The 27842-nt window shown below is 38.1% G+C and overlaps 1 protein-coding gene across 3 annotated transcripts in view; it reads left to right on the top strand.

Moving 5' to 3' along the window:
* Nucleotides 1-27842, top strand: part of HTR7 (5-hydroxytryptamine receptor 7) — a 671904-nt gene that overhangs the window by 109717 nt on the left and 534345 nt on the right. The window contains exon 3 of one of the 3 annotated variants that reach the window (XM_082339519.1): nucleotides 11312-16622. The exons of the other annotated variants lie outside the window; for them this stretch is intronic. The gene's annotated coding sequence lies outside the window, so the exon portion shown is untranslated. Of the gene's footprint in view, nucleotides 1-11311; nucleotides 16623-27842 lie in introns of those variants that run through there. 3 annotated transcript variants of the gene reach the window in all.

Here is a 27842-nt window from a genome sequence, read left to right as displayed (position 1 = left end):
ATAACATGAACTGTAGTGGAGCGTGAGCTTTTATAGCAACACTACCTAATACAGGCTGAGGTAAAATGTTTTCATTTCCATTTCACCACAGCAAAGATAAAAAAGGGCACTAATTTATTTATCTACCATTGGTGAGGACAGCTGAGAAAAGACATGTTTTCTTGAAAAAAAATCTTAACCAGAGTTTTAGAACGATCTTATTAGACAAGTTTGAGTTTCTGAAAGAAGTTAGTTTGAATTGGGTTTCTGACATGCGCAACTAGGAGAATCCTGCCTTATAGAGAACCTCTGATGAAAGAATATTGCAGAGGCTCTCCCAGTCTATTTCTAGGGTCTCAAAGTTCAGATTTTTTTAAAAAATTAATTAATTAATTTATTTATGGCTGTGTTGGGTCTTCGTTTCTGTGCGAGGCCTTTCTCTAGTTGCGGCAAGCGGGGGCCACTCTTCATCGCGGTGCGCGGGCCTCTCACTATCACGGTCTCTCTTGTTGCGGAGCACAGACTCCAGACGTGCAGGCTCAGTAGTTGTGGCTCACGGGCCCAGTTGCTCCGCGGCATGTGGGATCTTCCCAGACCAGGGCTCGAACCCATGTCCCCTGCATTGGCAGGCAGATTCTCAACCACTGCGCCACCAGGGAAGCCCTCAAAGTTCAGATTTTTGAAAGCGAACATTTTACCTCACCAGCCACATTGTATAATATTTTATATTTCTCTACCTACTAATTATGACATAAAATGTATGAATCAAACATGGCATATGTGGACAATTGGAATTCCTGGGACTATTTGCCCAGGGTTACTGTTGCAGGTAGGTTTTCTAGACCTGAATGATCTTAAGTTGGGGGCCAAATGATATAAAGATAAACCTATGTTTTAATCTTCCATAGCCATGTTTATTAATCCATTCACAAATGAAAGTTGACAGCCCTCAGAATGGGATTGTCTTACAGATTAATTCTCATTTTCAGTACATTTTCTTTTTAACTCTGGAACGTTAAAGAATTATCTTGCTGGAGGAGGTCTTGTTCAAGGGAGGTGGGCACCTTTGGCAAAATGGAACATCACAGCTAATCTTTAGGAGACACTCTAAATACCCTGAGGGAAGAAAGTTAAGTAACAACTGCTGCAGTTGTGGAAACATAGATCTTTGCACATAGAGGATTCTTATAATATGGGAAAGAGACAAGTTAGTGGAGAAACGGAGTTGCAAGAGCTCTTTCAGTATAAACAGTACACGGTGCGGCAAAGCTCTGGCTCTCCTAATGATCCTTTTTAATCCCTTTTTTGGGAATATAATCTATTTTTCCTTGACATTTCAATAATTAGAATTATTGAAAAAACAGGATTCATAATTGTTGAAATTAACTTGACAGTCACCTTTGAAATAATTTTTTACTCAAGAAAGTGTTAACTGAATTTTTATAAGGTAGTTTCCACAACCAATTAGAGTCTGCGTGCTCTATTTTGGTAAGTTTCAGAAGAATCAGTAATGTGTCAAATGAAAGCAAGAACAGGTCCCTTTACCCATTTCTACTTGCAAAGAATATGCCTAGTTTTCAGTGCAGTGTACCACTGGTGTATCTGGCAGAATTGAAATGCCTAAAATTTTTAAGCAGATTTCAAGGTGATTTAGGAGGTTCTGGCTTGCTTTCCACCAGTAAGACACAGAGATATGGCTAAGAGTGGGCTCATGCCTAAAAGTGTTCAACAAATAGGCTCACCTAAATAGGTTTAAAACTATGAAACCTAGGTGTCCCCAGACTTCAGGGAGCTCCCCTCTCCTTTGAGACCCCGAGTCACATACGACAGCAGAGGTTCCGCAGGTATCTGAGACTCCACGAAGAAATCATCCATGTCCTATCCATTCTGATTCTTACTTATCCCTTCAGTCAGCTGTTTCTATGTGAGCATTCTCCATCCTTCTTAGGTCATTTCTTGCTTTGTCAACAGTCTCTCCTTCCTGCTGCTCTTGTATTTCTGCTACACAACAAGGGTAGGTTTGGGCCTTGCCTATGCCACAGATGAGATCAGGCTGTAACACCAAGCAAACATAACTGAAAGTGTGTTTGTAGCACAAGGGCATTACAACAGAAAATATTACAGTGGATCACGCCCATAGAGCCCAGTGGCCATGCCTCTCTACAGGAGGGAATTTGCCTGATGTCTCTCCGCTTAGCTTCCAGCTTCACCAGCCTACCTCCCCACAGTGGGAAGGCCTTGGACAGGCCAGTCTCTGTTCATCCTGTTAACATGTAAAGTGAAGTCACTTCTAAAGCTGTGTTTAATCTATTCTAAGATGCCATTAGTTGTAAAATGCAGCATTATTCTATAAACCTCTTGACCAGTCAGGGACTTATTTACAAAGGCACTAATTACAAAGGTGTAGGGGAACCAGAAAGGAAAGTGTAGAAACCTAGGGCCAACATCTGAGGAACTGTCACTACCTTAGTATAAAAGAAAGAGGGATGGGGGATGTTACATAAACCTGGAAGGGGAGCGAATTGTAGAGCGACAACCTGAGTCAGGAGCTCACAGGCAGAGAACAGGTAAGTGAATGCTCCGTCCGCCTGCCCTCCCTCCCTCCTTCCCACCCTCCCATCTCCTGCTGGGCCTCTCCACTGGGTCCAACCCAACCTGAAGCCGGTGGGCACAGGAGCACGTCCATCAGCCTCGCAAGGAGAAGTGTGGGAAGTGGACCCGAACAGGTGAATGGAAGACATCTCTGCAACAGACACCAAGACAGAATAAATTCTGCCAATTAAACTATGAGACACTGCTCCCTTATCACTTGAAAGTTTTATTTTACACCTATTGAAAGAGTTCTGTTAGAAATAAAGAAAGGGATTTGTTTTTATCATGTAGTACTTTTCTGGATTTAAGATAACTTTACATTTAATGCTAAACGCAAATATAATCTTTTTGAGAACATTTTGTGGCAGATATTTTTTTCCCCAAAGGTGATCACGATAATAGCTCTTGTCCCACATGTGCTTCTAGAAGCTTACTACTGCCGCATTAAGAGGGGAAGTCTAGTTTCTCATTCCTTGAATCTAGGCTAGTTTGTGGCTTGTGTGTAAGCAGTGGAAAGCATCCGATGTGGCACTGCATGACTTCTGAAGCCAGGTCTGAAAAAGATGATACAAATTCCACCTTGTTTGCTGGAATATTTGCTCTAGAGCCCAGAGCTTCCATGTTAGCAGTCTGGCTGGTCTGTGGCCGCCATGCTGCAAGGAAGCCCAAACTATTCTAACTCAGAAGGATCACATGGAGAAGCCCTGAGACTAGCGAAGAGAGAAAGATGCTTTGCCAGTTTCCAGGTGCTCCTGCTCCCACCGCCTCTGCTGTTCTGATTCCAGCTGCTATGGGACTGCAGTCTCATGAGAGATTTCTTAAACAGAAGCATACAGTCAAGCTCTTCCTGAATTCCTGGCCCACAGAAGCTATGAGAGTAAAATGATTGTTGTTGGGCTTCCCTGGTGGCGCAGTGGTTGAGAATCTGCCTGCCAATGCAGGGGACACGGGTTCGAGCCCTGGTCTGGGAAGATCCCACATGCCGCGGAGCAACTAGGCCCGTGAGCCACAACTACTGAGCCTGCGCGTCTGGAGCCTCTGCTCCGCAACAAGAGAGGCCGTGATAGTGAGAGGCCCGCACACTGCGATGAAGAGTGGCCCCCACTTGCCGCAACTAGAGAAAGCCCTCACACAGAAACGAAGACCCAACACAGCTGTAAATAAATAAATAAATTTTAAAAATGATTGTTGTTTTAAGCCATTAAGTCTTGAGGTGATTAGTTATGTAGCAACAGTAACCAAAGCAATTTTAAATGCCAGTTATACTCAACAGATGTAGTACCAGTGATGTCTGCAATTAACTGAAGTGATGACAATATGAATAACTATAACCAAGTTTGCACATACACAGGCACTGACAGCTTTGTCATGTCAGCCTCCTGGCCAGCAGCAATTGTGAGATGCCATATATTTTAAGATGGCTCCTAGTGAGAAAAAAATGTGCAATTTAGTATTGAAGAAATGTGGTACTGTTGGTGTAGAGGGAGGGACAGAACCAAAAGGGTTGGGGAACTGGTTGGCAAGGTGACTTATTTTGGAAAAGCTTAATATTTTATAGTTAAGAGGGTACATGCTCATTTAGCAAGTAAATAAATAAATAAAAATCAAATGAGAAAAAAACCATTAAGACCATAAAATCACCAGATCTCACCATCCAGAAATAAACTTCCAGATTTCTAAATGTACATGGACACATGTATAGATATGCGGACATATGTTTTATAAATGAATTCATCCTTTACTGCAGCCTATTTTTTTCCCACTCAAAAATGTGCTGATTTCGTGTTTCCACCTCAAAAGATAAAAAACTACAGCCTTAAATTTTAATGGTAGCCAAGTGTCTCATTTACGTGACCAATCACCTAGTGATGGACATTTTGTCGTGTTTTGTTTTTTCAGTCTTGCTTTTATCATTATTAAAACAACGGGCATGTTTACACATTTTCCCCGCTATGATGTAACTATGTCTTTGTGGAGAATTTCTACATATGAGATCTTGGATTGAATGAGATGTGCCATTATAATTGCGATATGGATTGATAAAAACGCCTTCCAGAAAGGTATCCATTCATACCCCTATCAAAAGTTTTGAAAAAATGCCAGTTTTTTTCCTCCTTTGCCAGTGAAGGAGTTCAGAGCATGTCACCCCAAAATACGCAGATTTGGCATATTGATTATTTTGTGTTAAAGGCACTTGAGACACAGCAGAGGCAAGATGGGCATTCAGACTCTCCTTTTTATTCCTGAAAGCAGGAGATAAAACTCCCATGTGAAAGGTGTGATCTCTGTGCCACGAAAAAGGAAGACGTTCTTATCACCAGAGACATGGAACTGAGGCAGAAAGAACTCTGTACAAACAGACCTTGTTCAAATAATTCTTACCTTCCTTTAGCCTCTCTACATTGTTTAGTTACTTTTCCACAATTGCTTCTTTTTTTCAACCTAATATAAAAGCATGTAGGTTCTTCCATTTCTTTGGGTCTTCATTCCTTATGAGGGCTCCTGTGTCATGTAAAACTTAATTTAAATGTGTATACTTTTCTCCTGTTAATCTGTCTATGTCAGTTTAATTCTCAGGCCCAGCCAAAAATAGTAAGAGGGTGGAGGTAAAAATTTGCCTCCTCTATACCAACATTTGATTCACCTGATGCCAATCTTATGGTTTAAAAACATTTGTTTTTTGTTGTTTTGTTTGTGTTTTAGAAAATAATGAAACTGAACATCTTTTCATACTTTTCATCCATTTTAATTTGTTCTTTCATGAATTAATTATTCATAGTCTTTGACCATTTTTCTTTTTACAGTTGATTTGTAAGAGCTCTTCATCCTGTAGTAGTAATTCTTTGTCCATCCTGTGTGTTACTAGTTTTTTCTAAGTTTTTTACACTTCTATAATTGTGTAATTTTGTTTTTGTTTTTGCTGCCAGGAAGTACTTAATTTCTATGTAAGTGCATTTTCTTTTGTGGTTTCTGGCTTTGGTGTCAAGTTAGGAAAGACTTGTTCCACTTTATTGTTATTAAAAGTGTGTACTCAGACTTTTGTTTCACTTTTGACATTTATTAAAAATTTTAATCTACCTGGAATTGAATTCATGACATGTAATTTTTCCCTTAAGGTGCCAGTTGCCCCAAATTATTTAGTGAATAGCAAATCTTTCCCCTGTGATTTGAAATGCCACATTTATCATACACTTGTTGGAGGAGGTCACGGTGAGGACGTGACTACTAGTTGACCTGCAAGCTGGACCCTGGGCAATCAGAGACTTCTCGCCCCCTCCTCTATCCTCGGAATGCATGTACCACCTACTCTGCCTACCTAGAAGCCCTTCAAGGACACAGCTTTGAGAGAGTATTGTGTTGTTGAGACCATCTGGACTGTGTGCATGACTGAACCCAGTTAAGGCCTCTGTATAAACTTTTAAGATTCTGGGGGGCAGGTGCAGAGAGCTACTCATCTTGCAGCCACCCATGGCAAGCATCGTTAAGTTCCCTTCCTTATTAAACCTGCCACCCACCAATAGGGAGTGGCTTGCCTCCCCATGGAGGGGCGGGGGGGACAGTTTCAGATGTCACCCAGGAAGCTCCTGAGTTTGCAAACCAACAACACTAAGCTTTCATAATACTTGAGTCTGTTTCTGTGATTATCTACCCCCTCACCCCCCCCCCCGCTTCACAGTCTGTCTTTTCCTATGCCAATACCATCCATGTTGTTGTTGTTATCTGCCAAATACAAGATGTTACTATCTAATAGGGAAAGTGCGTACCCCCTCCCTACCACTCCTTTGTTATGGTCTTTGCAGATGAACTTGAAAGTGATTTTTGTCATGTTGTAAAATAATCTTGTTGGATTTTTATTGAAATTTCATATAATTTGTAGTCTACTTTAAAGAGAATTGACATCTTTACAACACCAAATCTTTCTGTCCAGAAGCAAGGTATGTCTTTAAATTCATTTTTATTGAGGTATAATTGATAAAGCATTATATTAGTTTCAGGTGTACAACATAATGATTTGATATTTGTATACATTGTGAAATGATCACCACAGTTATATGAGTTCTTTATATATTTTGGATATTAAACCCTTATCAGATGTGTGATTTGCAAATATTTTCTCCTGTGCAGTATGTTGCCTTTTTGTTGATTGCTGCATTTGTTGTGCGGAAGCTTTGTAATTTGATGTAGTCCCAGTTTATTTTTGCTTTTGTTACTCTTGCTTTTAGTATCAGATTTAAAAATCATTGCCAAGACCTATGTATTTCAAGAAGCTTACTGACTATGTTTTATTCTAGAAGCTTTATGGTTTCAGGTCTTATGTTCAAGTCTTTAATCCATTTTCAGTTAATTTTTGTGCATTGATAGAGTTTTATAACTTGTATTACTGTATATTTCTTTTTAGTAATTTTTCTATTTGATTTTCTTTATTTTTAGTTGTTGTAAATGTGGTAGTTTTCTCACTAGTTATCATTGGTAAATGAAAAGACTGACTGCATTTTTGTATATTTATTTTAAAACTAGCTACCTTACTGATACTCTTAATAGTTCCAAAAGTTTTACAGTTTGTTTTCCTGGCATTTATGAGTATAAAATTATATTAGCTGGAAATTATGATAATTTTGCATCCTCCCTTCAAGGATGTATACCTCTTATTTCATTTTCTTGATTAGTTGCATTGTCTCAAATGTTCAGAATAGTACTAAATAATTGTGACGATCTAAGAAATCCTTATTTCTGACTTTAATGGAAACATTTCCGTTATTTATCCACTAAATACTGGCCTTAAATTTTCAATATGTATTTATCTTATATATTCAGGCAATATCCATTCCATCCTACTTCAGAAATTTTTTTAAAAATCAGGAATAGATTTGGAATTAAACAAATGTTTTTGGCAGCTAAAAGAGTATGTTAACTTATTTACTTATATCAAATTATCCTTGCAATCTAGAATGAATTACACTTATTCATGATCTACTATCCTTTCAGTGTCTTATCCAATTCTATTTACTAACATTTTGTTTAGGATATTTTTTGGTTGATATTCATAAGTGAGATTGGTCAGTAGCTTTCTTTTAGTTTAGTAAGATTTGGCAATAGTGTAATGTTGTTTATACCATGTATTTGGAATATTTCCTTTTTCTTTAAATTGTTCCAGGGCTCAGTAACAAAATTTATTCCGTATAGATGTTTAAAATTTGCTCACAAAATTATTCTACCAGGTCTTTTTGATAAGTGGCTTTTAAAAGCTTTTTCATTTTCTTCTGGCTTTGGTTTCAAGTTAAGAAAGACTTGTTTCAGTCTAATTTTATTAAAGTGTTTACTCATACTTTTGTATTGCTTTGTTAAAATTTTCTATTGTTAGTTAATTTTGTGCCTGTTTTTCTTTAAATATATATTATATTTTGGGTTAAATACTAATTAAACATTTTATGCTAACATTTTGATAAAGAATGTATTTCAAGCAGCACAAGTTGGACAACAATAACAAAATACTTGGCTGAGTTGGCCACACCTGAGGTAAATTTTACCCAGTGACAGTTATTCCAATTTCACAGTTGGATATTATTATATACGAATTGCCCAAGGAAGGGAAAAACAACAAATAACACACAAGGGAATCCCCATAAGGTTAACAGCTGACCTTTCAGCAGAAACTCTGCAAGCCAGAAGGGAGTGGCAGGACATATTTAAAGTGATAAAGGAGAAAAACCTACAACCAAGATTACTCTACCCAGCAATGATCTCATTCAGATTCGACAGAGAAATTAAAACCTTTACAGACAAGCAAAGGTAAGAGAATTCAGCACCACCAAACCAGCTTTAAAACAAATGCTAAAGGAACTTCTCTAGGCAGGAAACACAAGAGAAGGAAAAGACCTACAATAACAAACCCAAAACAATTAAGAAAATGGGAATAGGAACATACATATAGATAATTACCTTAAATGTAAATGGATTAAATGCTCCAACCAAAAGATAGAGACTGGCTGAATGGATGCAAAAACAAGACCCGTATATATGCTGTCTACAAGAAACCCACTTCAGACCTAGGGACACATACAGACTGAAAGTGAGGGGATGGAAAAAGGCATTCCATGCAAATGGAAATCAAAAGAAAGCTGGAGTAGCAATACTCATATCAGACAAAATAGACTTTAAAGTAAAGATTATTACAAGAGACAAAGAAGGACACTACATAATGATCAAGGGATCGATCCAAGAAGAAGATATAACAATTGTAAATATTAATGCACCCAACATAGGAGCACCTCAATACATAAGGCAAATACTAACAGCCATAAAAGGGGAAATTGACAGTAACACAATTATAGTAGGGGACATTAACACCCCACTTTCACCAATGGACAGATCATCCAAAATGAAAATAAATAAGGAAACACAAGCTTTAAATGATACATTAAACAAGATGGACTTAATTGATATTTATAGGACATTCCATCCAAAAACAACAGAATACACATTCTTCTCAAGTGCTCATGGAACATTCTCCAGGATAGATCATATCTTGGGTCACAAATCAAGCCTCAGTAAATTTAAGAAAATTGAAATCGTATCAAGTATCTTTTCCAAGCACAACGCTATGAGACGAGGTTCCTTAAAAAACTGAAAATAGAACTACCATACGACCCAGCAATCCCGCTACTGGGCATATACCCTGAGAAAACCATAATTCAAAAAGAGTCATGTACCAAAATGTTCATTGCAGCTCTATTTACAATAGCCAGGACATGGAAGCAACCTAAGTGTCCATCAACAGATGAATGGATAAAGAAGATGTGGCACATATATACAATGGAATATTAGCCATAAAAAGAAACGAAATTGAGTTATTGGTAGTGAGGTGGATGGACCTAGAGTCTGTCATACGGAGTGAAGTAAGTCAGAAAGAGAAAAACAAATACTGTATGCTAACACATATATATGGAATCTAAGAAAAAAAAAAAAAAAGTCATGAAGAACCTAGGGGCAAGACGGGAATAAAGACACAGACCTACTAGAGAATGGACTTGAGGACCTGGGGAGGGGGAAGGGTAAGCTGCGACAAAGTGACAGAGTGGCATGGACATATATACACTACCAAGTGTAAAACAGATAGCTAGTGGCAAGCAGCTGCATAGCACAGGGAGATCAGCTCGGTGCTTTGTGACCACCTAGAGGGGTGGGATAGGGAGGGTGGGAGGGAGGGAGACGCAAGAGGGAAGAGATATGGGGACATGTGTATATGTATAACTGATTCACTTTGTTATAAAGCAGAAACTAACACACCATTGTAAAGTAATTATACTCCAATAAAGATATTAAAAAAGAAAAGTAAGGGTGAGATCTTTACAATGATAAAGTGTTATTAAAAGTTGGTTATTATGTCAATAAAGTGTAATGCTGTAGATAAAAAAAAAAAAAAAAAAAAAAAAAAAAGAATTGCCCAAGGTATGCAGGGCTCAAACAAGCTTTTCCTCTTTTTGGAAATTAAAAAGAAAAATTGTCTTTATCTTTCTTTTTGAGATACATGAATATCTGTATGCCAGATTTTCCCATTTTCTTTCTTAAACCAAGAAGACAAACCAACCCTCTATGAAAGAATTTGTCTTCATGCAACAGCAAAACCTCATGGGCAATTTCATAAAGACCTGACTGACTTATGTGGGCAGAACTTAGTGGCCTGGTGCTTCATGGAGGTTAAGAGACGTCCCAGTGTGGAGGAAAAGAGACAAGAATAAAAGAGAGGGGACCAAGAATGGCTTCCACTGAAACTGAGATCTGAATTGACCATGACCAAAAGCAAATAAGCGACTGAAGGCTCACTAATGATACGGCACAACTTTTCTTGCCATCCTATTGCAACTGAGGACACAGCTTTCTAGAAAACTCACACTGTATCTAAAGTTTCTGGAAGGATTTCCTCACTTATGATTAGATTCATCAACCTAACTTTAACGCTAGGCTGTGTGATGCGTGCTTTCTTGTGTTTGCTATTACTTGTAATGATGAAAACACAATTTCTGAAGCTGAAATGGAACGTTTATGCTATGAAAAGATTTTGTGTAGGTCTTTAAATGAAATACATAATTAGGGTTAAAATGCTTTTTAAAAATATATTTGGTCTAGGCGTTTGGTTTAGGGAAATAATTGGAAATAAGGTAAAGATTTATGTACAAATCAGTTTATCTCAACATTATTTCTGTAACATTTATAAAGCCATCATCCAAAAGTGGTACTATGAGTGAAGAAACACAGATTAGTAATAATAACAAAGGAACGTAATTCAAAGAGAGTTCAAGTTCTGTATTAGTTAGGGTCCTTTGATTATAAGCAACAACAAATAGCTGTAGCTAACTTAGGCAGCAAAGGAATTTGTTGTAAGGATGTGGGTAGATTATGGATATGAAGGAAAAGTAGAATATCTAATTCTTGTAAAAGACAGTTCCCAGGCTACGGTGGTCCCCCTTGCAGGAACAAAGGAATGGTTATTACAGGGCACTGTCATCAGAATGAACCAGTCCCAAATGTTTTCCATCTTTTTGTCACTTTACTCAAGATTCAAATAATTGGGAAGGAAGGAGATTCCGAATAGCCTTACTTGGGCCCTGTCTACCATTTGGCCAAGAGGACACAGGTACCTTGAGTAAGAGTTTTATCAAGACTTCAGAGAATAGGAAGTGATAACAGAGACTAGCCATCTCGGGGACACAATAAACTACATTCTCAATTTCCCTTGCAGCTAGATGGGGGCTACCTGACTGAATTCTGGAAAACAGAACGGAGCAAAAGCGATGTACTCCACCTCCAATTCTGGCCCATTAAACCTCCTGCAGAGTCCCTGGTGCTCTCTCTGCTTCTTTACCTCCAGGCAGGATGTAGAAGGACCAGTGCAAGACTCGGGAGACCCTGTGGGATGTCAGATCCACTGCATGGAAGGAGTTGAGTTCCTGTGTCACCACCTGAAGTTCACCCACTGAACACCCCAATGGACAGTGACATGAGCAAATCCTAACCTTTAATGATGTTAAACCACTGAGATTTGGGGGCTGTTTGTTTCAGAAGTTAGGACTCCCTAATCCTAAAGGATGAATGTTGGGCAGGCAAAGAAACCCACCTGATTCACTTCAATTTCTGTACTTACATTTTAAGAACACAGTGAAGAGGCTACACGGACCACTGCAATACTTTTTGCCTCCCATCTAATTGTCTCACATAGCTACTCCCACATCTTGTGCTCCAAAATTCTCAGAAAATCCCTCTTCCACTGCTAGCGCCCACACACCTCTTGTTCTTCAACTTCAGCTTCACCTCTTTCCTTCTAAATCTGCATCACAAAAGCTCAGAGACTCAACAGGCAAAATAGAGCTCCCCTCTGAGGGTGAGAGAGAGATAGAAACAAAACAGCTGTCAAGTAAAGGGGAAAGACTGGGAAAAGTCATACATTAAGAATACTGTAATATTTATGAGAGTGAAAATTTGGAAACCACCTAAATGTCAAACAATAGGAAAATGGTTAAATAAATTATGGCATACTTTTTACTGGTTATACGAACAAGATAGTCCCTATGCTTATGGAGCTTATAGTCTAACAGCCATTAACAATAAACACGTTTTGGAAATATAGTTAATAATATGTTGGTCTGCACCCCGCAGGCCTATGAGGCCTGTGCTTGCCCAGCTTCAAGACCAAAGAAAGAGCCCGGAGTCAGCAACAGAGACATCAGTGGTTTAATGGAGGGGGGGAGCTTACACGGCTGGAGCAAGGTCCTGGAGCGACACCCGACTGTGTGTATCAGACTGCAGTGGAGGGCAGGACATGGCAGCAGTCTTCGCTGGGGGTTGGCGGGGGAGAGGTTACCAGTTATAGGGGAATTGATGTCAGGTGGGCTCATTAGTTACCAAAGAAACCAGCAGAGGGGCACGCCCCTCACGGCCCCTTTGATAAGAACAATCACCAGCTGGGGCCTGGGGCAAGTACATAGGAAGGTCAGTCGGGTGAGTAAGATATAGGAGAAGCAGGCACTGGTCGGGCAGGGGATGTTCTGAGAGCAAGAGAACAGCCATCTTGAGTGGCCTGACCGTACATAATACAAAAAGAAAATTAATGGCACAATTTCAAGTGAAAACTTCCAGGTAAGAAGCTGCATTTGCATATATAGTAGTAAAATCCCAATTGAAGAAAAGCTTATATGTGTAAGTCCTTGTGTATGTATGTATACGTGTGTATATCAAACTGTTAAAGTGGTTATCACTGAATATTGACATTATAGACGATTTTTATTTCCTTTTTTATACTATTCTATATTTTCAAAATGTTAATGATAAGTATATTTTTAAGAGTAAATGCGATTTACAGCCTATTCTTTTCCCTTATAATTTTCTGCATAGAATGTATAACTGGAAAAAAGCATCAATCAATTCACAGTATTGATATCACTGTGTACTGAGAGACTGTCTGCAGAAGTGGCTTCCTAATTTAGTAGACTTTTGCCTCCAATAGCTCTGTAGACCTGAATATATGTGTATGTGTGTATGTGTGTGTGTGTGTGTGTGTGTGTATGTATTTATATTATAAATGGATTTTTACAACAAAGTGGATTATTCCCAAAGTGCAGTTTGAATGTGCTTTCCTAGACTGTGTCACCACGGACTCTAATGAGATTGAGCTTACCTGCCCTTCAAAATACAGGCACTAGAATTTCATCAGATGGCTTTTAAGCAAGCAAAGTCGTGTCCTTAAAATATGGAGACATAATAACACTAGACCATCCCGTTCAAATTTATTTAGTAAATTTGCTTTGCTTTCTTCTTGTCAATATGGAAATCTGTAGAGATATTAAAATGTAATTTATGTTGTGCTTAAAGAAAATAACTGTTGCTCAATACAATACAAAGCCATTGAATGCTAACACCATGCCCCTCCTTGAACTACCAAATACCATTGAGAGGAGTGCGTGAATTATCGGAGGTGATTTTAATTTAGATTACTAAAACATTTCCATAGACATAGAAGTCTGAGTTGATTAAACTTTAAACTTATCTGATTATAGCACTTATTATATTATGGTTGAAATTACAGGAAAGTACTTCAATTGATTGGGTAATTATGAATGAATAGGGAAGGATATGACTTAGAAAATTTGTTTCAATTATTTAAGTGATTACTATATGAAGGAAATTAAGAAACTGAAGTTGTCTCAACATTGTATCAAATTGCCAGGCAGAAGCTTTGAAGATGAATGGCTTCATGGTGCCTCTGATGCCTAATTATCTTCTGAGACTTGTTTCCTTAGTTTAAGAGATAAAAAGATAAAGATAAAAACATGCAAGTTCCACTAATAGAAAGGCTGACCTATTGAATATTGTGTTTCTCTAGCTTATTTCCTTAGCTGTTTTTAGAGAAGTCCCCCAGCAAAAGTGTCATTAGGTGTCCTAAACAGATCTTCCTCACTGAGAGCTTTTCTTTGTTTGCAGCTATTCTGTAGTTAGCCTTCCTGATTAATGAGCATGATTAGTGGGCAGTTACACATTTAAAGCGCTGACCTCCACAGAGGATGTTTAATAGTGATCCCTGTTTTCAACTTAAACTCAATCTGGGAGTTATGTTTCTTTCCCCGAAGCTAAGAAATGAAACTTCCTTTATGCTGTAAAATGAATCAGAAGAGGGACGTGGACTAACATGGGTAGAAGAACTAGGGAGAGAGCATCTTTTGGGGGAAAACCCATTTAAATATTCTCTGCCTGTCCATGTGCTTAAGTTAACTGTATTGTAAAACTGTACATGGATCTTGTTGCAAATTGGGATTAGTCATTCTCATAAAATTGTTGGCATCTCCATAAAGGCATGTCTTAAAGAACTGTTCCATCTATTGTAACAGACAAATATCTGCTCTGGATGCTCACCCACTGTCTATAGACAGAGGAGAAGACAGTTATAAAGCTCTTTCTTTAATCCACAATCATTGCTTCCCTAGCCAGTCTCCCATCAGTGAAACAATGCTCAGCTCCCAATGATAGCCCGATACTGAGCAATTTGTATGCTTACATTCCTAATATCTCTTGCTGTCATCTCTTCAGGCTTCATCCTTTTTTCAGATACCGGGGGAAGTTAAGTTTGAAATCAATTGATAATGTCAAGCATGAATATAAGTTGCTTTCACAGAGATTGTAGGAATAATACATCTTAATATCTTAAATAATACAGGTCTGTGAGAGTATAAGATTGGCAACTTATATTCTTAGGGCAGAAGTAGCCTTCCTTCCTTCCTTCCTTCCTTCCTTTTCTTCCTTCTATACCTTGCCTTATTCTATACAGGACTTGGGAAAATTTCTATTCATTCATTCTAAGCTTTCCTAAACTGCATGGCTATAAAGAGGAGAGGTGCGCCACCTCTGTCTGTTTTGGTATTTTATTTTCTCCAATACCTGCGGGAGGCAGAGGATGACTCATGTTCCTTGTGCACCTGTCTGATGAGGGTCCATGGGTCAAAGTGAGGGCAAAAAGAGAGAAGTTCCAAGTTGAGACCCTTACTGAGAGATCTCAGACAAGTCACTTCTATTCCTTATCTACATAGTGGTAATTATAATGTCTGACTCAGAGTGTTACTGCACCATCAAAGATAATAATGACTACACACTTGCCTTGTGAAGTGCCATGCATGCTTTCATCACGGGTTGGTACTCTATCCCACTGATACATTTGTGGGATAGAACTACAAGAAAGTGTCGCATATTGATCCTTCAGGGAAAAGAATGCTGTATTTTCTTACTTGGATGTACAATAGGTATAAACACTTGAGCATTAGTAGGGTCTATCCAGATTTAGGTTTGGCAAATCAACCAATACTTCATTGTTTCTTTAAGCTGGCACTTTTAAGGCAAATTTATAATAACAGTTAAGTAGTATCTTTTTGGTTCCCCTCCTATTTGCTCAATGTTTAAAATGAGTTATTTTAGTTAAGCCCCCAAACGAGCTTATCATTAAGATTTTATTATCTCCATTTTTTTCCTATGGAGAAACTGAGGCATAGAGAGATTAAATCACTGGTCCAAGATCTCATGAGTGATGGGGCAGTGTTTAAACTGACTTGAAACTCAATGCTCTAAACCCCCAAACTCCCTCTGCACATACACTGTGAATTGTAATCAAAATGTGCTAAATATTTAAGCCAAACTTAGGGAGTTTCTGGTTAAATACTTGTAAAAGCATTTTTACTCCTCTTTCCTCCCTTAAAACTCACCTAAAGTAGCAAAAAGAATGAAAAACAGGGGGGAAAAACCCCCTTATATTCAATGAAACAGTAAAATGGCCCCAACTGCAACCTGCCCCAAACTGCCCCAGATTTCTCTCAAATGTCGCAAACCTAAAGACTCATCCTATAATTCTTTAGATTCACAGGATATCTTCTATGCTATGACAGGACACAGGTTACTAAGTGAGGAATGCCCTATGGAGACCCAGGTTAATAGTTCTCACGGGCAGTGATGGCATCTCTAAAAGAAAAGCCTCATTGACATTCCTTTTTTTTTTTTTTTGCGAGTTTAATTCTTTTTTTTATTGAGATACAGTTGCTTTACAATATTATATAAATTTCAGGTGTACAAGATAGTGATTCACAATTTTTAAAGATTATACTCCATTTATAGTTATTATAAAATATTGGCCATATTCCCTGTACAGTATATCCTGGTAGCCTATTTATTTTATACACAGTAGACTGTACCTCTCACATATGAGGAAACTGAGGTCCAGAGAGGTTAGAGTGTCGAAGCTTACCCTGGGAGTAAGGAAGTAAAAGGTAGAGCTGAGATCAGAGTCGAGGATATTCCTCTTGTCTAAATCCATCCAAACAGCAGCAGGATAAAGGAGAGCAGGGAAGCTGTTTTTCACCTACTCATAACCTAGAAAGGACTTGATGGACAGTGGCACTAACCCTCAGAGTCAAAGGGGGGACATCCTCCCAGGGCAAAGCATTAGGTCTCCCACCTCTGGACTTGCCCCCTGGCAGATTTCAGCCACATCCTCCGCCCTCTCCACCTTGATGTCCCCGTCCGCACTCCCCACCCCCCCCATCCCCCGGCTTCTCAGCTCCTGGTCTGAATCAGTTGGGGCTTCTGAATTCCTAGGAATGGCAAGAGGAAGCACTTGGGAAGGAGCAGAGCAGTCAGGGCTGTGATTTGAATCCTTCCTCAGCTTTTGGCTTTTCCATGTAGGTACTAGAAATATGAGTCAGGAGGATAAATGCGCATAATCAGAGCTTAATTGATTGTCTAACCAGTGGCACAGATCAGTTCTGAAATTCTGCAGTACTCAAGATCTAAATCCCAGTACTAGAATTTCTTACACACTTAACTCTGCCTCCTGCATAATTCTGAGTATGAGTCATCCCCTTTCTCCCTCTCCCAAGCATCCTTTTCAGTTACACATCTTTTGGTTCTAACTCATTTTGCCCCTGCCTATCCCTGGGTTTATTATTCACCAGCAGTCTTCATTACCATTTCAGTATTTCACTGGGGAGGAGAAAATATTCCACTGCGATGCTGAACAACACTGAGGTGAAGTGTTACCTCCATGAATTTTCACTCCTAAGGAAGGCTGGAGAAAGATAGAGAGGGGTCTGTCTATAGCTGAAAGTGACGGGTCCACAGCAGGGGCTGTATATATTCCAGTCTCTTTGGTAATCTATATGTTTCATCAGCCAGGAATGTTGGCGATGAGCACCCTTTCAAAGTGGATGAAGGTGTCCAGAGGGCTGTTTCCTTTCATTCTGATTAGAACTGTTAGCTTAACATATGCACCAAAGCTCCTAGCCCACCATATAAATTGAGATAGACTCAGTGAGACTGTGTCCACAGCCATGAACCTGAATTGACTTTGTGGATTGCTCTAGATCGCTCTCCCCTGTCCACATTATTCCTTGGCTAATAGTTGGCTCCATTTAAAGAAGACTCACTATTTTCATTTTAAAGGGTAGAAAAAAATACATCACAAAAAGAATCACCCCCAAAAAATTACCCACAAAAAGGAAGAGTTCAGACAAATAAGTGTATATATTTTTAAAGAAATTACATTATGTTTTCCAAAAGAGAGCTCAAAGGGTTCTGTGAAGAGACTATAATACATCAAGCAGGAAATGAATAGTGTGCCAGTAGAATTTAGGGAAGAACTGCAAGAAAACAAAATCATTACAGAGATGAAGCACACTTCAGAAGCAATAAGAATAAAGGGCACAATGCTGAAAACACAGCCAGAGGTAAAAGTGATGAATAGGCTTGAGGAATCACAAAGACAAAAAGGAAAAGACAGAGATATTAAAAAGCGTATATGGGAATTCCCTGGTGGTCCAGTGGTTAAGACTCAGTGCTTTTACTGCTGAGGGCCCAGGTTCAGTTCCTGGTAGAAGAACTGAGATCCTACAGTGTGGCCAAAAAAAAAAGAAAGAAAAGAAAAGAAAAGAAAGGTATAAAAAAAGTGGTCAGATTGGAAGACAGAGAAAGCATAATCAACAAAACTATAATTGATTTTCTGAAGAAGAGGACAATAAATGGAACAGAAAAAGTATTCTAACATATCATTTATGCATTCAAGGAATATTGATTGCATGCTTACGTAACTCTAGACATAAGGGAAAAATTATTGAGTAAAAATATAATAGAAGACAACTTTTTTGAACTAAATAAAAACATGAAGTTGCAGATAAAAAAAGCACAGTTTATCCTAGGAAGAAAAAAATAACAACCTTGATATAGAATAACTGAAGTTAAGGCACATCTAGGAGAAATTACTATATTTTAGGAATAAAGGAAAATTCAGTGGTCAGAAAATTTAGATCTTGTACAAGGGAAAAATACGTTTGATCCCAGCTTTCTTAATGAGACCAGTCGGTGTCTGAAGACAATGGAACAGTATCTACCAATATCAAGTGGCTTGGTTATGCAAATGGAAAGTTGTAATACAGACATTCTAAATCATGTGGTATCTGTGATCCAATCTTGAAAAATATACAGGATGACAAAATGTAGCACATCAAGAGATAGATGACGATGTCATGATTTGTGGAGTAGTGGTGAAACTCATGGAATTAGAGACCAAACAGCTATGAGGAATACGACCACAGAACAGACAGTAATATTATAAACTTTGACAATGTAAAATAATTGTGTAACTAATAAAAAATGGGAATTGAAGGAGGGATGGTGGGAGAAAGTATGGTGTTAATTTCCATATCTTTCAAGAAGGGAATGACTAGGCATTAACTAAACTTAAAATAAGTAATTAAAAAAGAATCTTAGCATAGTTTAAAAAAATAACTCTATGTCTTTTTGTTTGGATTCCTTTTTATAAATTAACTCTCAGAAATATTGATTTGAGATTTAGTAATTTTTCAGTTGTTCTTTGGTACCTTCCGGCAAATTTCAAGAACACTGAATTTATAGTGAAAAATTTTATCTTGCTTAAGAGATAGGTTTTAACATGATCCCAGAATGTGAATATTACATGTAATCAAAATTTTCTTTGAAAATCTCCTCAGGAAGTGTGTGGCAGTGAAGGCCACTTTTGCTTAGTAAGTTCAGCACGGCCAATTTAATCTCCAGCTTTGGAAGAAATCATTGTTTCCTCATTAGAGTACTAGGTACGGTAGTTAGTTTGTGTTTGGAGGCATATTATGCAAACAGTATCCTCTTGAATGCCAAAGCTCTTATTCAGTTCAGCGAGATACTTGCACTACAGAGGTACATTGTTGTTGACTGTGAATGAGGAACAGATAGAAATGTCTCTCATGCTCCTTAAGTGAAAGGGAAGGTAAGTTGAAATGTCTGCACTATGTAAATTTTTAATTTTCCTCTCTGTCTCTTTCTCTCTCTCTTTATATAAGTGTATGGTTGTATATGTGTAAGTTAAAGAAATGCTTAGTGTTGACTTTAAAAAAAGACAGCGTAAGATTTGTGAGTTTAAGTTTTATTCAGGGTCTTGCTGAGGACTAGAGCCTGAGAGAGAGCTACTCAGTAGCTGTGAGGAAACTGCTCCAAGAAGGTAGGGGAGGAACCAGTTTATACATGATTTTTGGTTAAGAAATTCATGCAGTCAAGCATACATCTTAGTAAAAGATTGCTGCTAATCATGAGGAACAGATATCTCAGATTAATGATTTTAGTGCTTTTCTGTGTATGGGAAGATGTGAGAATCTGGGGTCATTGAAATTCTTCCTGAAGTATGCATCTAAACTATTTAAGGGCTTGCTTCTCGGAAGCACAGAGTACCTCATCCTGTTTTTCATCCTGAATTCCTTTCTGGGTTCGCTGTTGGTGGTCAGCTGCAGTGGGTTCTGACTTAACCCTTGTAGAACTGAGTGGTGAGTAATGTTCTTTGTCTTAGCAATCTTAATTTTTGCTGTATCCACATTAGATAATGTGACTCCATGGAAATATTTTAATGAAAACAGCAGGTAGTGTAAGTTCATTTTGCAAAAGTTTTCTTTCTTTCTCTCTCTCTTCCTTCCCTCCCTCCCTCCCTTCTTTCCTTCCTTCCTTCCTTCCTTTGTCTTTTATTTTTGCTTGCTTGCTTGCTTCCCCTTTCTATCTTTTATCTATTTGTTTTGTATCTCTCTGTGTACATCCTTCTGTTCATCCAACCATGCATACAGTTATGTGTGTGACATATATGTGTGTGTGTGTGTGTACTTAGATGTGTGTGCTTGTATATATATATATATATGTTTATATATATATGTGTGTGTATATGGATAGATATAGGTATAGATATATTTATCTGATTTACCTGAAATGATGTCTACCATGTGGTAGCAATGCTAATCTTCAGTAGGTGGGATTTGGATACTTTTTTATTGTCTTTTTTTCTACTATTCAGTATTTCTAGAATTGTTTCATGAGAAGGTATACATTTATAGAACTATGAGTCATTCTTTTCTACTCTCTATACATAAAGAATTATACAAAATTAACTCCTAACATGTTATGCCATTATATCTACAGGCAGACCTGCACAAACACTGCATTTTGTACTTAGATCAATAGGGAGCTGGCAAAAACTGATAAGCCAAAGAAGAGGGTCTTGGTCTCTCTCCGTACTCCATCTCCTCACCTGTTAGCCATCTCTGTTGGTTTCTCCTATGGAGCAATCAGTTCCCAAAGATTTACTGATCGTGTTGCCCCTTGGGCTGTCATCTTGGAGGTGACCTACTCTCACTGGGGACCATTCGCTCGCTGTCTGCTTGTCGTTGTCAGCTTTCTAATCATTTCTTCTCTTTGTTCCCTCACTTTCTTCTTTCACTTTGCTTTTATGCTGCTCTCTGCTTCTTTCCTCCCTGCTTTCCTTCTAGTTCTCCCGACTCTTTCTGTGGTGCCATGCGTTTTATGCTATGGCCTCGATTTATTTCACTTGGACTTTCTTTTCTATTTTCTCACTCATGGGGTGGGGCTCTTCATAGCACTCCTAAGGATAGTTTGTTATTTTGCCCAGGAGGAGCTGATATAGTGGACTCTGCCATCAGAGTCTATCTCTTTCCAAAAAAGCATTCTCTATCCTGGTTCTCAGGAACAACTGAAAGCATCTTTAGCAGAAGCTACAGGACATGGGATCAAGGAAGAAAGGCAAATAGATTCCCTGGAATGCTGCCAAACATTCTTATCCCAGGTGCATGCATTGCCCAGGGAAAAGAGAATCAGATTTGAGAACAACATTATGCTGTAGTCCTATTTCCTTCATCTTTCTTCTTAGGCATATACATATATATATCTGCATCACTTTACTGTACACCTAAAACTAACACAACATTGTAAATCAACTATACTCCAATATAAAGTAAAAATTCAAAAAACTAAACAGAACAAAACATTGTATCTTAAACATATTGTTTCTCCCTTCTTGTCTCTGCTCTCTCTTCCATGAATTCCCGACAGACATTTTTGGAACTCATGTAATTTTTCTTGCCTCTTTACTTTTCCATGTTTTTATCTCTTTGTGCTGTTTTATGTGAGACTCATCTGGGGAAGCCTCAGCATTCAAGCTAATGTGGTTTTGGGGAGTGTTCAGTTCCTCGCAGGCTGTTGGGCTGAGGGCCTCAATTTCTTTTCAGCTTTGGCCAGAGGCTACCTTCAGCTCCTTCTTGCCTGGCCCTTTCCATATGGCAGCTCACAATATGGCAGATTTCTTCTTCAAAGAAAGCAACAGAGAGAGAGACTCCTGGTAAGATGGGCTAGTTTTATGTAACGTAATCATGTACACACAGTCACCTACATTCTGTTACCTTTGGCATGTTCTCTTGATTAAAATCAAGTCACAGGACCCACCCACAGGAAGCATGGGAATCATGGGCTCACCCTAGATTCTGTCTGTCACAGTGTACACATTAAAGTGTATACCGCTATAATTTAATGCAAAATGAACCCACATAACCACTAAAAATAGAATGTTGCCTGTACCTTTTAAGTTCTCTTTGTACCCCCTCCCAATCATTTTTTCCCTTCTCCCTAATGATAACTACTCTGTAAAACAACCTCATTTTTTAAAAGAAAACATATTTATTTATATTCCACTTAGGAATGCATCCCTAAACAGTATGGATTAGTATGGGCTATTTTATTTATTTTGTTGTTCGACTTCTGATTTATTTTAAGGATACAGAAAAAGAACTTAAAACTTTTATTCCCACTAGTCCCCTACTGCCAGGCATAACATCTTCCAGACACAACATGAGGGAATTCACTCATGCATAATAACTTTTTTTCATTATGATCACTGCATCTTCCTGACCCCCGCAGCTCTACGTGACATATGGTACTGCAGCATGAGCAGTGTAATTTATTTCTTCCCCAAATTACACTGAGGTATACACTCTTATCGGTCAGTTTGTCCTGTTGGTTTGTGTAGATGTTAAATTTCTCTATGCTTTGTTCTCTTACAAGTGTTGTTAACTAGAACACTTTTTATAGGGTCAGAACTCAATCTTTTTTTTTTTTTCTTTATTGAAGTATAGTTGATTTACAATGTTGTGTTACTTTCAGGTGTACAGCAAAGTGATTCAGTTATATGTATGTATATATATATTCTTTTTCAGATTCTTTTGCATTATGGGTTATTACAAGATATTGGATATAGTTCCCTGTGCTATTCAGTAGGTTCTTGTTGTTTATCTATTTTACATATAGTAGTGTGTATCTGCTAATCCCAAACTCCTAATATACCCCCTCCCTCGTTTTCCCCTTTGGTAACTGTAAGATTGTTTTCTATGTCTGTGAGTCTGTTTCTATTTTGTAAATAAGTTCATTTGTATCATTTTTAAGATTCCACAAAGAAGTGATATCAGGTGATATTTATCTTTCTCCCTCTGACTTACTTCACTTAGCATGATATTACTCAGGCATAAAAAAGAATGAAATAATGCCATTTGCAGCGATATGGATGGACCTAGAAATTATCACACTAAATATCAGCTATTTTAAATGGAACCATCTTTTTTAAAGTGTTCCAGGTTTGCTTTATTTAGCTCAACATTAGGTTTGTAAGATTCACCTAGGTTCAGTGTGTAGCTTTATCTTGTTTGTTTTTATTGTGTTATAATAGTTCATTGTATGAACACATCACACTTTATCAAGTTTACTATTGATGGACATTAGCTTATTCCAGTTTGAACGATTGTAAATAATGGTGCAAGGAACATTCTTGCACCATGTGTACGCTTACACTCATTTATGTGGGATATATATCTAGAAGTGGAATTCCTGGGTCATAAGGTCTGCATATTTTCAATTTTAGTAGTTATACCAAACTGTTTTCCAGAGTGGTTCTTCCAATTTACACCCTCCACCAGTAGTGGGTGAGAATTCCTTTTGCTTCCCATCCTGATCAATAGCTTGTATTGTCAAGTTTTTTTTTAAAAATTGTTTTTAGTTTTAGCCCTTCTAGTAGGTTTATAGTAGTACCTCATGTGACTTTAATTTGCATTTTTCTGATCTTTGATGAGGTTTCACGTGTCTGTATATGGTTATCAGCATTTTGGATAGACTTTTCATATAGTACCTGTTCAAATTTCTTGTTCATTTTTCTGTTGAGTCGTCTGATGTTTTCTCATTCATTTGTAGGGATAATTTTCTTTTTAAATGTGCATTAGAAATGAGCACTTTGTCAGTTATAAATAATATTAATAACTTCTCCCACTCCATGGGTTATCTTCTTACTATCTTAAAGGTGTCTTGATTTTAATTTATTCAAATTTGTCAGAGTTTTCCTTGATAGTTACCATTTTGTGTGTCAGGTTTAAGAAGTCTTTCCTTTTCCTTAAACCATGAAAATATTCTCTTCATTACCTTCTAGGAGCTTTATTTTTGGCCTTTGCATTTAGATCTACAATTTACCTCGAAATCATTTTTCTGTATGGTGTGAATTAGGGGGTTATGTTTCTTTTATTATAAATGGATTTACAATTGTGCTGGGACCATTTATTGTAAGTAATATCCTTTCCCCACTACTCTGCCATGTTATCTTTGTCATAAATCAAATTTCCATAAGCGTATGGGTCTGTTTCTGGGCTCTCTATACTTATATTTTCTGATATTTCTATCTTTTCATCAATACTGCAGTCTAATTTTTAAAAATAAGCTTTATTTTTTAGAGCAGTTTTAGGTTCTTAGCACAACTGAGTGTAAAGAACAGAGATTTCCCAAATACCCCTTGGCCCTCACACATGCATAGCCTCCCCTATTATCAACATCTCCTACTAGAGTGGTACATCTGTTACAATTGATGAACCTACACTGATACATTGTTATTAACTAAAGTCCATAGTTTACATTAAGGTTCATTCAATGTGTTGTATAGGTCTATGGATTTTGACAAATGTATAGTTATGCATCTACCCTATAGTATCATACAGAATAGTTTCACTGCCCTAAAAATTCCCTGTGCTCCACCTATTCATCTTTTTTTCCTTCCCACCCCAAGCCCCAGGAAACCACTGAGCCTTTTGCTATCTCCATAGTTTTACCTTTTCCAGCATATCATATGGTATGGAATCACACAGTACGTAGCCTATTCAGACTGGCTTCTTTCACTTAGCAACAGGCATTTAAGGTTCCTCTGTGTCTTTTCATGGCGTGATAGCTTATTCTTGTTTAGCACTGAATAATATTCCATTGTCTGGATGGAGCACAGTTTATGTATCCATTCGCCTACTGAGGAACGTATTGGTTGCTTCCAAGTTTTGGCAATTATGAATGAAACTGTTATAACCATCCATGTGTAGGTTTTTGTGTGGACATAAGTTTGCAACTCCTTTGGGCAAATACCAAGAACTGCAATTGCTGAATCCTATGGTTAGGGTGTGTTTAGTTTTGTAAGAAACTGCCAAACTGTCTTCCAAAGTGGCTGTACCATTTTGTACTCCCACCAGCAATAAATAAGAGTCCCTGTTGCTCTACATCCTTGCTAGTACTTGGTGTTGTCAGTTTTCTGGATTTTGGCCATTCTAGTAGGTATGTAGTGGTATTCCATTGTTGTTTCAATTTGCATTTCCCTGATGACATATGATACGAAACATCTTTTATATTGCTAATTTGCCAACTGTGTATCTTCTTTGACAAGGTGTCTGTTAAGGTCTTTGGCCCAGTTTTTAATTGGGTCATTCGTTTTCTTATTGTGCACAATCTAATTTAATGTAGCTTTCTATCTTCATAAATAAAGTCTCCTACCTTGTTTCTTGTATAAACCCCCTGCACCAAACCCAGCCTTTAAAAATAAGTTACTAGGTTTGTTTTGCTAATATATTGTTTAGGATTTCTTGTGTCTGTGTTCAGGACTGAGGTTTTGCTTGTAACTTTCTTTCTTGCAGTGTCTCTCAAGTTTTGATAATAAAGCTATTATGGAATTGTTACCGAAAGCAAGGTCACATGCCCGATGCACAGTGAGGCCAAACAAACTGAAACATTGGAGTTTCAAGCAGAGAAAAGTTTATTGCAGGGCCAAGAAAGGAGAATGGGTGGCTCATGCTCAAAAGACCTGAACTCCCCAGTGGGTTTCAGGGAAGAAGGTTTTATAGGCAAAATTTGGGAGGAGGGTTGCAGGGAATGTAACCCTCCTCTGATTGGTTGGTGGTGAGGTAACAGGGTGGTGTTCCAGGAATCTCAATCATTAGCCTTCTAGTTCCAACCAGTTTGGGGTCCATGTTCTTGTGTTTAGCCTGTAGTTACCATCCTCCACCTGGGTGGGGGCCATAGTTCCTGTAAAAGAACTCAGAGGTATGTATCAGATTGCTATGAACATCTGCCAAGGAGGAACTAGGACCCTGCCCCATCGCTGCATTATCATTTTCTGTGTTCCCTCACTTCTCTAATTACTAACTGTTTGAACCTGCCCTTTGTAACTCAGAGAAGGTCTAGGAGGCTGAAGCCTTTTCCCTACAAACAAGAAATGGGGAACACAGAAAGGCCTTTATATATACTTGGGAGGGCCCCATAGGGTTCTACACGGTTTCAGAATCATAAAATGAATTGGGTCATGTTCACTCTTTGTATATATTCTTTGGTAATATTTTCCTGTGAGCCAACTTTCTGTGAGTCTTGTGGGGTTACAAGGTTTTTAATTACAGAGTCAGACTTTTAAATTGTTAGTAGACTGCAAATTTACTATACCTTCTGTATCAGTTTTTCTAAGTCTTATTTTTTAGGAATTTATTTAATTCATCTCTTTTTTAAAAATCTTTTTTAAAAAATGTCTTTATTTTTTGGCTGTGTTGGGTTTTCGTTGCTTGCTCTAGTTGTGGCAAGTGGGGGCTACTCTTCGCTGCAGTGCACCGGCTTCTCATTGCAGTGGCTTCTCTTGTTGCAGAGCACGGGCTCTAGGCGCGCGGGCTTCAGTAGTTGTGGCTTGCGGGCTCCAGAGTGCAGGCTCAGTAGTTGTGGCGCATGGACTTAGCTGCTCTGCGGCATGTGGGATCTTCCCGGACCAGGGCTCGAACCCGTGTCCCCTGCATTGGCAGGCAGACTCCTAACCACTGCACCACCAGGGAAGTCCCCATCTCTTTTTTTTTTTTTTAGTTGACTAATATCTCCAAGAGTTGATAAGTTTATTCCTTTTTTTAAAGCACACACATTTTGGCTTGGTTGATATTTTCTATTGTATGTATTATTTCTAGTTCATTAATTTTGTTATCTTCCATCTTCTATTTATATTCATTTGGTAGGTTTTTGTAATTTCTTGAGATGGATGTTAGGATGTTTATCTCATTGATTTTCAGTCTTTCCTCTTTTCTAATACATGCTTTAAAATTATAAATTTGCCTCTAGTTGTTTTTCATAAGTTTTGATATGTCATTTAAAAAACAATTTACATACCTTCTAATTTCCATTTGAATTTTTTTTCTTTGACTCAGAGGTTACTGAAAAGTGATATTTCTGAAGTTGCAAACAAATGAGGATTCTCTCTTATCTTTTTGTTATTGATTTCTTTGTGGAAATAATTGTTTGCAAAAATAATATTAGGTGATAGTATCTTCCTCCAGTGAAGATCTAAGTTTGCTTTTGCTAGGCATCTGGGGACACAGGAATCCAGGATAAGCTTCAGAGGTTGATATGATTTGAAGCTGAGCTGCAGGCTCTGTGAAAGCCTATTGATTTCTAGGAAACTCCTACTCCTTGAGTGTAGCTCCTCAGGCCCTAGAACAAATCTAGGGGCACTCACCGGTCTTCACCTTTGGCATGCCTTGGACTTACTACTTAGCTCTTTTAGACCATTTTGCTCCCACCACTCAGTTTTCTCCTGGAATGGGCAAACACTCATAGCAGAACAGCATCCTCCAACACTCTTGGACCACCAATTATCCCAGAATCTTTGCATCACACTCCTCAATATCCTGTGAGCTCTCCAGTGTCCCTAAGCAGATGTGCTTGACATTCCACCCTGCTTCTCTAATTGTCCCCGGTGGAAAGGTTTGTCTGTTTTCCTTAGTCTGTAATTATTGAAAGTGGAAATTTTATTTAGTTCTATTTCATGTCTGGTCAATTCTGATAGTAACTTGTTCTTGTCTTATACTTAAGAAGAAGCCTCTTTTATTTCTTTAAATATATTAAACATAAACATTTTGTATTCTGTATCTGATAATTCCAATACCTGAAGTTTTGTGGATTTGATTCTATAGGGTTTTTTTTTTCCCCCAGTTGTTGATTTTTTACTATAGTGTCTTCTTACCTCATAAGATTAGGGATTTTTTTCATTGTGTGCTCAATTTCCTGGGAACCTTATCTTAAATTCTTTGAGT

The sequence above is a fragment of the Balaenoptera borealis genome, assembly GCF_965194805.1.
Source record: "Balaenoptera borealis genome assembly, chromosome: 10".
Classification (NCBI taxonomy): domain Eukaryota; kingdom Metazoa; phylum Chordata; class Mammalia; order Artiodactyla; family Balaenopteridae; genus Balaenoptera; species Balaenoptera borealis.
This window is presented reverse-complemented; position numbering and strand designations above follow the sequence as displayed.